Source organism: Diadema antillarum, unplaced genomic scaffold (assembly GCF_040938485.1).
Source record: "Diadema antillarum isolate AM-2024a unplaced genomic scaffold, OU_Dant_1.0 scf00000029, whole genome shotgun sequence".
Classification (NCBI taxonomy): domain Eukaryota; kingdom Metazoa; phylum Echinodermata; class Echinoidea; order Diadematoida; family Diadematidae; genus Diadema; species Diadema antillarum.
In genome coordinates, this window is record NW_027270918.1 from 7,381,037 (window position 1) to 7,395,000 (window position 13,964).

A 13,964-nucleotide genomic window follows, 5' to 3' on the forward strand; every position below is an offset into this window, starting at 1 on the left:
TCGTTTACTGTTAGTGGTTTTGATGGAATACCGGTACTGTTGGAGGAACTTTATGTACACATACTCAAAGCATTTACATCCCAACCTATTCAAATGGTCTCAAGGGTTTGTGCAAATACTGCATCCAGTTGATCGCCACTGTGTAGTTGTGCTATTGTGTGATAGCAAAGTATTAGCAAATGATGGAGTGTGATTTGCATTAATTAGTTTTGGCTCCAGTCAGCTCGAATTTGCCCGCAATCTAGTATTTCTTCAGCTGTTTTCTGGGATATTGAAGCTTTAAATGTCCTGTTTGTTCATAGGAAGATTCTGTGTTTGTACCAAAGTGATCCCAGGGAACAATGGAAATAGATTTGTGTTTGAATATTTTGTATTTTGTATGATAGTCAGATGTCAAATAGCAACCTACGTGTGTAAAAATAGTCCATTGCTTGACCAATCAAAACTACTATGCAAAGGGTAAGAATTTCTCTGATGAGCTGTGGAGTGTCAAGTTGAATGGCAAGTGACAGGGCCCCTGCCAGTGTAAAGTGATAGCATATTGTGAAGAGAACACTGGGGGTGAATCAGAGGTGATAATAAAGGGAAAGTTTCAATAGGAAGATGACCCACCCTGATCCTGTTATCATTTTCCCCAGGATGGAGAAACGGACCAACCCAAAACACAAAGAGGGATAGGATTTACCGAGTGAATCCTGTCCAAGATGTAAGGACAGGAAGCCAGCGACATCATTCAAGCTTGATTCTGCAACCAATCACGGAGGGGAGCTTTTGTGAAGTGAGGTGGGTACAAACTACCGCCCCTGTCTTTCCCCTCACAGTCCAGTGAGTCCAAAGAGCTGGGGACTGACACTTTAGAAAACTATTCATACACTCAGTGAGTGAGGGCCTCCTTTCAGTTTTGACAATACACCGCTTCCTTCGCCTCGTCTGTGTCGAGTGTTGAGTCGCCAGTGTGCACTGAATCGTGGAAGAGCATACAAGCCTATTGAAGGGACTGTCAATGCACACGCATACACACACACAGTTAGTGCAAGACAGAGGGAGACAGGGAGAGAGAGGAATACGCCTATATGCTTGCTTATGCAGAATTTGTCATTTGGGGAGCTCCCTTTATAACAGAGCAGTGAATCCTGCCTTGCTAGTGTGTAACCGTAGAACAGGGAGTGTGGACACTACACGACAAGGCAAGACAGCTGTCATAGGATACTGTAAGAAGGTCTGAACCCGGAGATTAACTACATCAGGATACACTCATCTGCTTTTCGTGTGGCTTTCTTATGCCTGTATCGACATCGGAGGAAGATTTGCATGGTTTTTGGTGTGTGATATCGTAGATGACAACAGAGTTGCTCTGGCTTTGGAATACCCGCCTCATCATCCAGGTTAAATTCAGGAATATACACACATAGCTCATGCTGTCATTGGAGGGTGGGTGTTGAAGGTGAGTCAAGAGAAGAGAACAGTTGGCATATGATAATCACCAGTGGTCACTAAAACTACAGTACCTTATGCCTCTGACTTGGTTATAAATCTCTGTCTACATCTAATCTTTGGCCCCTTTGCCTTTCATGTAAGAAATTGTGTACCAGACCATCAGCTGCTCACTCAGCCTGTAACTGAATGTCTCAAAATAGACACATGTCATAGGTTTAGTCACTAATGTCTTGTAAGATTTTTGCACCACAATGATGTTGTGCATAGGGAAAGATATTTTAGATAAGAAAAGATTTCCAGTCTTATTATAAGTTTATTGTTTCTCTTTCAAAGTGAAACAAGAAGAAACATTTTTTTTTTGTACTACTGAAAAGCCTTTATTTCTGCATCCATATATTTGGCGATCATGAGTAGGTTGCAGACATTTTCGCGAGAGGTTGCTTTCATGATTTGACGTCAAGAATATCGTACAGTGTACACATGTACAACACTTAATACAGCGTATGTAAGTGCACTAATGCCTGTCCATTCGCGATATTTTCATCTGTTCCTAAATTCGCAGTGCAACAGCGTTTTGCGAAATTTGTTGAAATTATATACAAGTATGTAAGCCCTTGTGAAAATATACATTTGCCTTTTACAGTATACAATACTGTAAAAGTGGGAATTTTCACAGTGTTGAAATTTTCATGCATTTCGTGGTGTTGAAATTTTCGTGCATTTCGCACGACCAGAAATTAATGTGAAAATAAAAGCACATTAATATTTTTGCATGCCATATGTTCCAACTAGTTGTTGTCTTGATCCCGCGGAATTAAAAACACACGAAACTCTTCTTACCTGGCCAAGTGCAAAGAATTAGTCGCGTGAAAATATCAACTTTTACAGTATTGTGAGATTATTTACATTATGAATGCTTGTGTGCACATGTAGCTGAATTTAATGTCGAAGCCTGTACCGATAGAGAGATGTTGTACTGTGCATGGGTAGGTATACTGGTGATAATGTTCAATTCTGTCGGTGTTGTGCTACAGAGGGGTCGTATTTCATCTGTGTAGTTTACTTTAGAGAGGAATTATGTGTGCATCAAATCCCACACAGTCCCCTGGTTGATGACAAATGATCACAGTATAAATCCCTATGATTAGCAAGTAGGTGTGTCAGCTTGTTGATGTAACTCTACACGGTGGGGTGCCTTATGGCTTAGAGACACGATATACTCTCAACAAATGTAGCCTGTTAACTCTATTTTTACCACCAGTAATTATACCACATATACTTCCAAGGATAGTGGTCTTGTAAGGGTTAGATTGTGTATTGGGAGTGACCCTCACTACATCCCAGGTTACTGTAAATTGCCCTGTACTACGAGAAGTTTGAAAGATACGACATGTATATTTGGGTGTAATTGTTTGAATTAATCTGCTTCTTGATGTGCCACCGTAAACTGGACTTTAGATTGGAGTATCCATTTCTGTTTCTTTTGGTTCATGTGGCTCGTGGAAGGATTTTGTAAAAGCCCCCAGATCTATTTCCTTCGCCCACCCTTCTCCTTTTATTTCACCACAGTTTTAAAGGAGACCTTGTAAATAATGCATTTCACTCGTCGCCTAAAGGAATGTGGTGCATCCTGTGTACACTTTTCTTGGATTAAAAAATCTTTTGGGGAAATAGGTTAGGAAAACATGGCTTAACCCAAATCATACATGTACACTGTAGGTCCTATAGCCAGCCAGTTTGGGATGTTATTATTTTTTTTTTCATATGAGTTATAATCTATAGGCACTCGATCTCTCTCACATACAGAATGTAGCTACACTGTATAAATGTCATTATCGAAGCTTTTTTACTATCATAATTATCTTCTAAGAATAAATCCAGAGTCTTAGTCATTTGTCATATGGTCATTCATATTACAACCTCAGCAAACAAAACAAAAAAGTCAAGAAGTGAAAACCTGTCATCATAAGGTGACTATACAGTTTACTTTAATACAAGAAAACTGGGACAGAGTTAAATTCAGCGTGATTACATTTTGGCAGTCTGTCATATGTTGATTGGACAGCTAACCATTATCAGAGTTAGTGTGTACATTTTTGTACACTACATTGTACAGTGTACAGGCCTATGTGCTCATCAAATCTGTTGGGAATGGCAAACAACCAAATTCCAAGAATATGTCGTAGTCATATTGCAATATATGCGACGATCCCCCCCCCCCACATGCATATACACATTGTAAAGTATGAAGAAGCTAAGAAATACTTGATGAGCACCTACATGTACTCAGTATCCAACCACATGCAAGCATACAGCCATTAGGCCTAGTATACACATTTTAAGTATACCAATGTAAATCACACTTTGATCACATTTATATCGAACTGTTTACATGAAAATGGTGACTCACTGTTTCAAAGATCAGTGAGTACAATAGATTTTTAACCTCTCCAACAATGTACCTGTTCCGGTATTTGCAATAAGAGGCACTGACATTAAGGAAAAAAGAAAAAGAAAAATGAAAATGAGACGATGGATTTGAAATTGAGTGGGGATTTTTATGTTGACTCATACAGTAGATACTGAGCACAGCATGCGGTTCATTGTCATAGATAGACATACAATTATACATACTGTATGTATATTTCTATGTTCAAGTTTTAAAGGACAAGTTCACCTTCATAAACATAAGGATTGAGAGAATGTAGCAATATTAGTAGAACACATCATTGAAAGTTTGAGGAAAATCGGACAATCCGTTCAAAAGTTATGAATTTTTGAAGTTTTTGTACAGTAACCGCTGGTTGAGAAGACTACTGCAGTGTGTGAAAAACTTAGATGTCACATGCGTACAACAATATAAGGAAAATATAAAGAGAATTTCACAAAATTTCATCTTATGAAAAAAGTACACATTCCCTCGACTCGTTACCGACAAATGTTATGGGTAATATTATTACCCCTGCCTTTAGAAAGAGGCAAGTCAGGTGCTCTTTTATTATGCGAAAAAAGTGAAAATATGTTGAATTTTCTTTATATTTTCTTTAAACTGTTGTACGCATATGACTCACAAGCTGTAGTAGTCTCCTCATCCAGCGGTTCCAAAACAAAAATTTTAAAAATTCATAACTTTTGCATCGATTGTCCAATTTTCCTCAAACTTTCACTGATGTGTTCTACTAATATTGTTGCATTCTCTCAATCCTTATGTTTATGACTTCAGGTGAACTTGTCCTTTAAATAGAGTGTCTGTACAAAGCTTTCTGATTGTTCATGTTGTGCAGGAGAGGCAAATATAATGAAAAAAAAATGTACATTTTACTGTTGAAAGTGTTAATTTTTCATCTCAATGCATTATAATGTCTTGAATATAATTTCTGTTTTCCCTATATGATAGAGAAATGTGTACTGTAGTGTTCATTTCGTGGAGAGGTAATCATATTATGTATAGGCCGAACCTGCAGTCACACTTAAAATATCAATGTGTACATGTAGGATATAAATTGTTGGCATTGCATCATAGATTTATGTACAATATGATTTTGTCTACAGAAATTTTGCCAATTCTTTATTCGGAGTTTATTCCATCTGGAGAGAATTGTTATGATTCTCATACCTACATTTGAAGCATAGGACATGTGTTCATGGTCCATGCTGTCACTAAGTGCAAAGAAGGGCCACACATGGTACATGTAATGCCATGTGAATGTGTGCTGTGAACATCATTACAGCACTGCAGTTTCCTTCATCAGGTTTGTGGGCTTTGGGAGCCTAAGAAGAGAGATTCCGAAACCTAAGATCCTGCTCCAACTTCTAATCCATCCCTGGAGGTTGGAGTGTTTAGAATGTATACAAAGCGTCTCTTCAAGAGAGCGAGTTTCATTTCTGGGAAAACTTTCCTCTGTAAGTTGTTTTAAGTGCACCAAAGGTGTAATATTTTGCAGACTGTAGCAAATGATTTGGACAATATGTGATCAGTATGTTGCGCTAAATCTATGCAGTATTTTTGGGGAAGTTTTTCAATTAAATGCATGAAGATTGGCAAATGAGAGTTTGTTTAAAGCCCCTTTTGATATCATTCAAATTCGTAGGTTTGCTAGTGAGAGACAAGGAAGGCACTTTGCATTCTTAATCCTTTCTGTACCAGGTACTTTGGACAGTGTGTACAGTGCTATGGGGTTTTCTGTGTCTATCGGCACTCAAAGCACAAAAATCACTTTTTCTTCTGCACTGTGAGGGTTCTTACCATGTAAACTCAATAGGTACTTCAGATCACTTCTCTTTATTCCACTATTAATTACTGCAGTGTTGTGGCATCCATTTCGTGTAAGAATTATCTGCTATTCTAATGAACCAATAAGTTTTTGGTTTTTTTTACCAGTGAATGAGAAAATACAGTATATATATGCATTGCCGCATTGGAAACGTTTTTACCTTCGGTGAACTTGCATCAGTTCTGTTTCGAGGGCATTTCTGAAGCCGTGCTGTATATTAATTACAAAAAGTTGGTCCTGAAGAACGCATTTGTGGCAGAAGACTGAGAAGCCAAGAATACACTATGCTTGCCAGCGTGAAACAAACTCCTTGTTTTGTTCTCTGCGTTGCCACATTTCAAGACCCCAGCACACGTCGTCAGCTGGTGCTACATAACTGCAGTGATGTGGCCAGGCAGACAAAATAAATCTATTTTTGACTTGTCTCCTTCAAACTGCCTTTAATAGAGAGTGGCTCGTTTCGCTTCCTTCACATTGACATTTTAAAAGCTCAAAGTGCATCATTTTTGCATATTTGAAAAATTGATAACATCAACGTCTATCTAAGTTTCTGCATTATCGCTTTTTGCAGATGAATCTTACTCTCTACTTCCTTTTTTGTATTCCTGAGAAGTTCCTCTTCTTTATCTCTACTTCTATTTCATCTTTTTGTCTTCTGTAATGGAGCAGCTTCTTCATGTTATGCATGGATCCTAAATACAGTAGGCCTAGTCTAAACATTTGTAGTTCCTATAGTCGTTGCAAATACATGCATATTTCTAGATTTGGATTAACAGTCTATCATTGTAATAGGATTTTACTGTATGGCCTTCATAATGATTTCTAGTGTGAAATTCATGGGCATTTTGTTAAATTCTTTCTTTCTTTCTTTCTTTCTTTTTTTTTTTTTTTTGGGGGGGGGTCCAATAAGATATCAGATAACTTGTATGACTAATGATAGTGATTTGATCCTGGTATCAGGAGTATCCATTGTATATTCAAGATGTCTATTCAAACTCTTTCCGATTCACTTTGAGTAGAGTGTGGTAGTCATTGTAAATATTTGCATTGAATATGCTCAGACAGATCCAAGTTGTGGAGCGAGCATATATTTGCTGAGTTGATATTTTGATATCATTTGACTCTCCAACCTGTTCATATTTGTAATACTGGTCTCTCAAGAATGAAATACATACTCTGCATTACCCACATGTATTAGCGCTATTATTATTATTATTATCGTTATTATTATTATTATTGTTATTATTATTATTATTATTATTATCATTGTTATTATTATTATTGTTATTATTATTATTATTATTATTATTATTATTATTATTAATATTATTATAGTTATTATCATCATCATTATTAACATTCATTTTAGTAATTGTTAATAGTGTACAAGGAATTATTTAGTTTTTTATAATCAAAGTATGTTTTCAATATGTGGCTTTGTTAGAGATGAACTTTGTCACAGTACTGTCTATCGGTCTAATTGTTGTTGATTTTTTGGTGTGAGCAGGAAATTTCAGTCACGATCATTTGTTATCAGTGATGGCTGTGTGGAATCTTGTTTGAGGGCACGCAGTATAGTGTACAATGTATGTATTGCAGGGACATTTTGATCGGTTCTTGTTTACCAAAATTGAACCAGCCACTGGCATTCTCAGTGCAAAGTTTACCAGCTCCATGTACAGCGTGTCCTCACTTGACCATCAGCTGTGGTTAATGAATTCCTGCTGCAACATAAATCAGTGTTCAAGTGGACATTAATTTTTTTCAATCTTTTCCTATAATTTCATTGTAGCTGTGCATTTAATGTTATATTACTTTTTATTGCATTTGCAGTCTGTGTTCACATATCGTTATTCTGTGGTTTAGAATTAAGCAAATTCTGGCAAGACGCTCTGATATTTGCAAGACTATGGTATTGGTAAAACTGTGACACTGTTTCTTTCATTCTTCAAGAATTTGCTAAGGACAAACAACTAGCTGTTGCCCAAGCTCAAACAGGAACAGTGGGATCACTGTCTTTGGTGGACCTTTGCAACTGTCCTCAAGTAACCTGAGTGGCAATTTATGGAAGGGTCAGTTATTTCCTACACCTGCCATTTATTTCTAACATTGGTCTGATTTTTTCCCCCTTTTGTTTTGAACTCCCACCATACACATAGTTCATCAGATGAACATGGTATGCCCAACATGCATTAGTCAAGTTGTACTGGCTGTAGGGGTTGCAGAAGAAGAATCATTGCTCAATACTGTTCCATGGAATGAAACCTACACAGTGTAGATGGCTTAATTAAGCAGTGTGATTACAAATGTACATGAGCCCTGAGGGCTGCTTCAAGCTCTGAGCTGGGCTCAGCCCTCAGAGCTTGAAGCAGGAGTCACTGGAAGTTGTTTTGTCCCCCTCCCCCCCCCCCCCCCCCCCCCCCACCCCCCTGCCAGATGTCATTGAGAATATTAAATTGATGCAGGTTTAGAAGTTGTCTGGCATCAAGATGTGTGTTTTCAATTGCATCTCTGGTCAAATTCCTTAGAATTTAACGCTCTAACGCTCATAAACTTTGTCATCCTAAGTGAAGGGCAAAGCTTGCCTGCAGTAAGAAGCAAGGAAGGGAGTGCATCTCAGGAGATTTATAAACTCTTGTACTGCTTTCTGGCAACTAGCATTGTAAAGTTATAAAGGCAAAGGTCTGGATATCAAGTAGCTAGTTTTCCCAGGGAGGTACTAGGCAAGTACCTCCCTGGTTTTCCCCCCATCTCCCTGTTGGTATAATCAAGGAGGTTCGAGAGCCTCCTTGGTAGTATAATGCAGTCCTGTGGACTGTGCTCTGATGTATGAATTGTGCACACAGCCTTATCAATCAGCTGGGGTGAGCCAGAGGGGTGGAACCCCCAGACCAAGGCCAGGACTTGGGGTATGTAAACACAGACAAGGGGATTGAATGTTGAGACTGGGCTGACTGACCCACTGGCCCCTGGGGGAGGGAGATAATTGCAATAAGGGCTGTATGAGCCTTGTTACAGACCAGGGCAAGGTGAAATCAGGTCATAGGTCAGAGTTCATATCAGGACAGCTTTTCCGATAAATAGTAGACTCATTTCATACACATCAGATAATGTTTGTTTGTTTTTCTAATAATATTTTTGCAATGTGATGTTAGTATTTGTGTGTGGACCAAACATTTTTTAACTCTTACAATACTGTACTCATTATGATGCAGAAATTAGTCCCGCTTGATTTTATTTGAATGGCTTATGACAAAATCATATGATTTTTATAATCCTATAATGCATCTCACTGCATAAGCCTACACTGTAGGTCTGCACACTCAATATAATATCTCATGAGTCAACATATATCTCACATGGCAGTCACCATAAAATTCTGAGATAATTGCACGATTTCTTGCAAATTGGAGCTTGATGCTGACTGCGCTATTTACTTTAGTGAGATCATTATGTCCATACTGGCAAAAATCTCATGATATGGATTGCAAGGCAAATCTACAAAATTGGATCCTGTTAATTTGTGTCTGTATGAATGGCACTGATACATTGTAAGCTTATTCACTGTTGATAAGTTTTCCATGCCCCCAGTATAATGGTTAAATTTCACTATTGGTTTGTTACTGTTTTCTGTCTCCGGTGCACACAGAGGCTATAGGACCTACCGTTTTCTATGAAGCTTGATTTATACGAGAATGGCTGTTAAAAATTTATAACCCGTGAGCACTCATTTTTATCCTGGCCCTGTAAAAATAGCCATCTGGCTTATCATACCTCTAAGCTAAGATGTCAGATTTATTGCTTCTAATTGTATCCCGTGGGAAATTTGCATTCTTGCTCCTGGCTATCTCCCTGTCATCCATCTTTCCCTCTTGTTGTTTTAGTTTCAAGAAGTAATTTTTTCTTTCCTTCTTGCTCATCCTTCTCTATTTTTTGTACTGTAAGTGTAAGGCTCGTTTGCACACCACCAGATATTACAGGTTTAAAAAATTGATATTTGCAATGCAATGCAAAAACTTCCGTGGTCACCAAAAAATTAATTACTGTCATGATACAAAATCAGTTTGTCTTGACCTTTCTTTTTAAGACCCTTGCTATATAATTTGCCTCGCGTAGTGTGTGTATTAACGCTTTCAGACGTACAGACTTATGATAGGCCTGTAGGCTCTATTCGTTAAGGTATGGGTATGGATATACGACGTATTGATATGGGTCCATTCAGACGCAGTGCCTCGTAATGCAATAATCATATTCGAGCATTCAGACCTTGCTGTCAGCTGAACTTTCATGGGAAGTTCATGAATACATGAGTCTCTCCATTGCACAGTACGAAGTTTATGTGGGCTTTTCGCTTTGTGTTTATACTTTGTGCTGGACTCATCTGGAGTAGAAGTCAGGCCCTCTGCATGCATTGTGAATTTGTCCCACCTACATTGTACTTATGTGAGTACGGATATGAGAGCTTTTAGATATGGAAAAAAAAAAAAGGTCATGGACATAAGATGGTTCGAAATAGTGCTCAATACATTGTTACGAAAAACATCCTTTATTGAAACGACGTATGCCTGCTTATGTATCAGTATGCAGGCATTCAGATCCAAGGGGGAAAACATCCTATATTCATACGTCATATAATGTGTCATACAATGTAGGCCCTATCTATGCGAGAACTCTCTCGTCTAAAAGAGGGGTGAATGACATTTAAAAAAAAAAAAAAAAAAAAATTAATCCCATAATGCAACTTGCCACACTCAGTGTTCCACAGTAAGATGCCCACATTCACATTCTGGTCATTGCTTGGAGATTTACAGTGCTTTGCTTGCAGCTGAAGTATTTTTCTTTCCTTTTGCCATATGTGTGTGAAAAGTGCCAAATAAAAGTCATTTTTGCATTGCGATTCAATGAAACTGTAACTCTTGTATGTGAATGGGCCTATAGTGTACTAAGTTTGATGGTCTTTGACCTACAGTGTACACTTACCGAGAATCCACTGACAATGTAAACCTCACTTCAGTTCAAGCTTAGTAGGACAGAGTCTTTCTCTTAAAGGTTTGATCCTCTTTTGACTTCTGTACTGAATATCAGGTGTTTTTTTTTTCTTACTGTCCTTTTTACAATGAAGCTTTATAGTCTTGAGGAATATAGGTCTACAGTCTGTATAGGCCTACTTTGTTAATGTTATACAGAAATGTCAAACAAGGTAAGAAACAGCATTTCTAAAGGACTCGCATAGTATCTGGGTCTGGAGCAAAACTACTTGTTCAGTTGCTGATGGTCTCTTTTTTTCTTCTTCTTTTTTTCTCAGACTGCAGGGTTACACATTTCCAGTCACAGTTGCACACTTTCCCATGTTTGTCATAAATGTGGGTTTAAATGGCGAGTTCCTGTAACGTGACAGATTAACAGTATTCACAGGAGCATTTTATTGCCCTGGTGTGTATGCATGGCAGTTTAATGACATAATTTTGTTTAGAGGAGATTAGACGGGGTTGCAGCAAAACATGTTTGTCAGTATTCTGTCAGTTTAATGCTCTGTAATAAAAATTGTCAGGTGTTAGGAATGTGGATAGGCAAAATAATATCAAGTAAAACTGAGCTGTCAAGAACACTTAGCATTGTAGCTTTTTTTTCTATTACACCCAACTTATTTTCACCCCTACTTGTGCTTCTGTGTTATATTGTAGTACAGTTTATTTCTTGAGTGTATTGCATTTGTAACACTCGTATGTTTACCAGTACCAAGCTGATCAAAAATGTTTGAATACATACTGACAGGACACTCCCGTTACAGCAAACACAGTCCCAACAAAATTTAGTTACAATGAAGTTTGTAGTAAATTTGATTCAGGTCCCGAAATTGTTATCAGTGAACTGTATGGTGCAAAATTCCCTTTTTTTGTAACAAAATTTTGATTTGATGATAATTATAATGTTTAAAGGCACAAGTAATGAGCTACAAGGCAGTCTGTACTTGTGATGATCCTTTCATTATTGGTTGCAGTTTAGAAAAATACACATTATCAGTCTGTGTTTTGAATCACAGGCAATCAGTTTCTATGGATGCAACACTGGTTTAATTGCCAGTCCACAGACATTTTGTCACAACACAATTCACACAAGCTTGCATTCAGGTCACACATCCTTCATAACAATACCAATGCAGTTGAAAAAGTTCCAGTGGATATGTTCCATTGCTCTGTCCAATTATTTTGTGTTTGGAAGCTGTGCAGGTGGTCAGTCATAAAGTTATATAAACTGATGACCTTATTTAGTTCTTGCTCAAATATGGGTCCCCACACTGCTATATGCTATTTAAAGGACAAGTCCACCTTCGTATACATAAGGATTGAGAGAATGCAGCACTATTAGTAGAACACATCAGTGAAAGTTTGAGGAAAATTGGTCAATCCGTTCAAAAGTTACGAATATTTTTAGTATCTGCGCAGTCACTGCCGGAAGAGAAGACTACTACAGTGTATGATGTCACATGCATACAAATAAGGAAAATAAAAAGAGAATTTCACAAAACTTTACTTTTTGAATAAAGTGCACATTTCTTCGACTTGCTACTGATGTATGTTAAGGGTAATATTATTCCCCCTGCCTTCTGAAAGAGAGAAGTCGAGTGTTCTTTTGTTATGCGAGAAAAATGGAAATATGTTGAATTTTCTTTATTCTTTCTTTACATTGTTGTACTCATGTGACATCACAAGCTATAGTAGTCTTTTCATCCAGCCGTGACTGAGCAGAAACTTCAAAAATTCATAACTTTTTAACGGATTGTCCGATTTTCCTCAAACTCTTGCTGATGTGTTCATTAATATTGCTGCATTCACTCAACCCACATGTCTATGAAGGTGAACTTGTCCTTTAAAGAAAGATGATAAAAATATTCTGATAAGCTCAGGTTCCGAGGTCATTTCGGCCTATGTGTAACAGTGTCATGACATTTGCTCCTGGAACAATTTATGGTCTTATTTTCTCTGAGGACTTAGGGTTAGAAGTAGGGTTGTAATAGGGTTTTAGGTTTAGTTTGATGTGAGGATTAGGATTAGGGTTAGGATTATGTTTTTTGTTTGTTGGTAGGTTTTGTGTTTGGCTTAGTGTGCAGATATTTTATGCGAGCAATTGTCATGAGAGCAAATTTCATGGAACCATACCATATTAACTGTTTGAGAGCAGACTGGTGCCTAAGCAGTGATATGTATGTAATGTCAGGAATTATGTACTGTAATTGCGTATTGTTATGTCACATTGGGCCAACTTTTACTGGGATGCAGTGTGATGGTATACACCATTTAATACAGAGATGCTTTTTTGTTGTCGTTATTGGTTGTGTGATCAATATTCAATATACATCTCTCGTCAGAATGAATGCATGTGATTCAGTTTCCCCTAGAAAAAAAAGGGGGAATATCAATACACTACAGAGAGCAAGGGGTAGAAATAATCTAGCCAGTCAAATCCACTGTTTTATATTACTTACATAATACTACATTGTACAATGTAAACTACATGTTGTGCCCCCCTTGATCTGTTGTTACAGCTAAAAAAATTAAAAAAAAATCTTACTGGTAGATATGAGCAGCGTTACTTTGTCATAGCAGTGTTGGTATCATTAAATCAGAGTTACCCTGTAGCGTTAGGTACTTGTATTGTACTCTACGTGAACTTTTTTGTTTAATAGTGCTAGTACTACATGTAGTAAGTACAGCACTTGGCATTACTGGTTGTAAACACTTTATACAGTTCCTGTTAACTGCGACAGTTATAATCATAGGCACTTGTACTACGGGAGAAGGGAGCTGTGTTAATATGCATGGGCTGGTGTGTTTGTTTTTGAGATAAACTTTTTTGTGTCGTACCAAGTGATTGCTCCACCTGTTAAGGGTGCATTTTGGGGCCATTTGTTTTCCTTTATAGGTAGCATTAATTCTGTTTATTAATTTCCCCGAGTGTCATTTTCTGCCATTGTATGTTAGACAGTAGTCAGAGGTAGAGCCCTCCCCCACCCCCCCCCCCCCCCCCCCCCCCGTTTCTTTCTTTTGTTTTGAGAGTCGCCAAGCCCTACCAATCTGAGTGGTTAAACATTCCATTTGGTTCTACACTGGGACCACAACAACTGCCTTGCATTCTTGTGGTGAGGATTAGTCAAAGAGTGACTTCTCAGATCAGCAGAGCTCATACGTTCTTCACAGATTTTATACAAAAGGTGCTGAAAAGGCCCCTTTTATCTATTCTGTTTTGTAGAGG

The 13,964-nt window shown here is 37.8% G+C and overlaps 1 protein-coding gene across 1 annotated transcript in view; it reads left to right on the forward strand.

The window, feature by feature from the left end:
- Nucleotides 1–980: 980 nt before the first annotated feature.
- The window catches only part of LOC139739201 (disheveled-associated activator of morphogenesis 2-like), a 123,263-nt gene continuing 110,279 nt past the window's right edge, over nt 981–13,964 (forward strand). The window contains exon 1 of the mRNA XM_071649818.1: nt 981–1,444. The gene's annotated coding sequence lies outside the window, so the exon portion shown is untranslated. The remainder of the gene's footprint in view (nt 1,445–13,964) is intronic.